The sequence below is a fragment of the Puntigrus tetrazona genome, chromosome 16 (assembly GCF_018831695.1).
Source record: "Puntigrus tetrazona isolate hp1 chromosome 16, ASM1883169v1, whole genome shotgun sequence".
Taxonomy (NCBI): domain Eukaryota; kingdom Metazoa; phylum Chordata; class Actinopteri; order Cypriniformes; family Cyprinidae; genus Puntigrus; species Puntigrus tetrazona.
This window is the reverse complement of record NC_056714.1, coordinates 7125383-7128724: the sequence shown is the minus strand read 5'-3', so window position 1 is coordinate 7128724 and position 3342 is coordinate 7125383. Positions and strand designations below refer to the sequence as shown.

At 41.7% G+C, this 3342-nt stretch overlaps 1 pseudogene; it reads right to left on the bottom strand.

Annotated features, from left to right (window-relative positions):
• Nucleotides 1-1146, bottom strand: part of LOC122360795 — an 8321-nt pseudogene extending 7175 nt beyond the window's left edge.
• Between the last annotated feature and the right edge of the window lie 2196 nt (nucleotides 1147-3342).

The window sequence follows — 3342 nt, the reverse complement described above, 5'->3', positions numbered from 1 at the left end:
AGACAAATATCCAGTTGACCAAGACAAATCATCAATACAAAAAACTAAACAAATTACAAATAAAATACACAAAATAAATAATTTCATTCATTCTGTAGGCAAAATAAGTGCATTTTACCATATGGCTAAGTATTGTTTTGAATGAGAGATGGCATAATTGTCTTGATGCAGTGGGTCATTCATAGTTCAGGCTAGGTCCCTCTGTCTTTATCTTGGGCCTGCAGTGACCATACATTTGTTGAAGTGTAGCATGAAGGATAGATTAACCTCATTCGCCAGTGCAAAGAAGTTATAATGAGGTAATGTGGTACGGTTTGGATTAACAGACAACGAACTGAATCACTCTGAAGCAACCTGGACCTACACCGTTTCATACGTATTTACAAATTGTCTAATTTGTACAAATGTATCTGATCTCATGAATTAATAAGACTTTGCTAAATAGTATGTATTTTCGAGATGCCAGTTAAATATGAATTTGTAAGGTATCATCGCCTAGCCCAGCTCGTGAGGATGTACGGTAGAAGTTCTGCTTTGACAATCATGTGTGTATAGGAAAATGCATATTTTCAATTAAAGATGTTTACATCTAATTTGCAATAGCGGAAGGCGGCTTATACTAGTCATGTCTAGGCTGCATGTTTCTTCCTGATATTAGTAGAGGATCACACACCCTGGCTCTTAATCTATTTGCATAAATGCTGCTTGTATTTAATGTAAATTAATCTGTTTAAATTAATCCTCCTTTGTTTCATGTTCGGGGACCAGAGGTTATCAAGGTTTATGATCTCTGAACCACTGCAGTCATGCCATCACGCCTTTACATTCCTGCAGGCGTTTCTATCCACCTTAACAGAAGTGTCACCCCTGTGGTAGTGGTTGTGAGGGTGACAGAAGAGATCTTGGAAAGACGGCACATGAGTCTGAAACACGAAATAATGTGACTGGATTCTCGAGTGCCTGCAGGAGGATGGATGATCTTGGCTTCTTGCAGGATTGAAGTGGTGAGGCTGAAATGGCTTGCCAAGTCAGGTCTACTTTTGGCACATACGAGTGCTTTTAAACAATACAATTGCAAACACTGCGTCTGTTGTTACTGGGCAGTCAGTGGGACAGACCTGACCTCTCGGTGCCATCAGGATTCATCTTGGTTATATTTTAAAGATATATAAGATCTCTGGGTTCAGAATGGCGAAGTTAGAAGTAGTTTCTGTTTCCTTCATTTTACTGGGTGGAGTAAACACTAATTCGTTGTGGTATTTATTCTCAGTTCTACAGGGAACTAGCAGAGACATATAGACAACAACCAACACTTTACTAAAAAAAACGTAAATGTCACTATGAAACTTTTGGTCAGCTGTAGCTAAATGGGAATAATCAGCTTTGCAAATGAGTTGAAAGTTTTATTTGTTTTCCCCAGGCAATTAACATAAAATATGAAACTGCATTCAACCAGCAGAAAACCCCTGTGTTAAGACTTACTTGGCGCACTTGGGCTCAGCTCTGTCTCTAGGTCAGGGTTCAGTTAAAGGTGTTTAAGTGAACTTACGCTCAGGCCTACATCTGCTCATCCCCCAGTGTTTGGAGCCTCCCGGGCTCTGCTGCTCTCCCTAGTGCCTTGCCGGGGCGCCTGTGGCAGAGGCGGAGGGGCGCCGCGTCTGGGGCCTTGCCAGGCAAAGCGCGCGCTAATTGGGACTTAAATCAGGGTAGTAGGAACAAAGTGTGGCCCTGGTGTAAATATGAGGCCTGACATTCAATCTTGCCTAGCTGATGATTTAGAGCATTTGTTTACCAGTTACCATGGCGGCAGCTATGGCTCCAACTGTGTGTGTGATAAAGAGTGGGTGAGAGGATTCATAAGAATTTGCAAGACTGTCGTAAAAGTCCATGTGCGATTTTCTCTTTCTTTCATTCCTCTCTGCTTTACTTTAGTCTGCAGTTCTGAAATTGAAATGTCATTCAGATGGCCTCTGGAGGCTTTGTTTTCTCCCTGGAGTCAGGTGTCATTGGCTGTCTTCTGCATCCAGAGGTGAATGTGGCTCTGAGTTAATAATTCGATATATAAATAGACCAGCATAAAGTGAATTCTTTTCAGGCTGACCGCGCAGGCCAGCTGTGTCTAAGCCACGACTCGCTCAGGTGAGTGCGCCATAAACGTTCAAGTAAGTGTAAGGATGTGCTGGAAAGCGTAGGATTCCTTTAGACATATAACCGGTCTTCAGAAAAACAGGCTCTTTAGTCAGCTTACATTTTGGTGTCCCCTAAACCTCCTGCGATCGACTGTCAGCCTTAGAGGCCCAGAGAGGGTGTATGGATGGAACATATATACCAGCGGCTCCATTAACCTCCAACAGTGCACGTGTTGGCTTCTACTCCGTGTTGTGCTGTTTCTTAGTTGATAACCAGTTGATGTGTGTCTATCTTAGGGTTTGGCTTGTGCTTGAGTCACCGTACTACTGGGGGTTAGAGAAATGTGAAAGGAATGTTGCTTCTTACCACTCCCCGTTAGGCTGAGCGTTTTTTCTTCTCAGTTCTATCTGTAAATAGCTAGAAAGAAGACAAATTATTGTTGTGTTTTCAGCCTCTTTACAATGCAGAAGTGCTGTGAAGTAGTCATTAAAACAGTGATTATACCAATCAAACATTTCACTAAATTGGTACATTTTAGTTTTGTGCAGTCTAAAGATTCATGCACTTAATGGAGTTAACAAAAAAAAAAACCTTGGGCTAGCTCAGCAATGGATGTGAATGAGTGCGTCAGAATGAAGTCAGCCTTCGTGCTGTTACAGCGTCGGCCCCAGTTACTGTCAGAAGACAAAGCAGCATTCTGCGAACCATAAAACAATTCATAATCCATATGCGTGCTATAATTAGAAAGATCCTGTTATCTCTCACTTCAAATCCAGTCACATGAACCAAATACTCCTAAAACTCAAAGGAGAAAGGGCTCCCCAGACCATGGGATGGTTTGACAGTGGATATTAGATCAATACGGATATGCGCCACATGAAAACCTTTATAAATGATTTGTTTCACGCTGGCATGTCATATTTTGGGTTTGGCCTTTTGATTCATCATATGTGTATATAGATCCTTTGCAAATAACATACTCGTCGAAGCAAATTGCACTATATCGTAAATGTTACTTTAATAATCAGCCATCACAGAGGAAGAGTTGCTTCCGATATGATGGGCTTTTGCTTCCCGACAACGTTTTTAATGTATCGTGATGGACTTGATTCACAGGCTTTAGAATCATCATGGCGGTGGATTATCCACGGCGTTTTATCAGCTGTTTGGACTCCTCATTTTGGCGGCGCATTCCTCAGAGCATCATTTGTT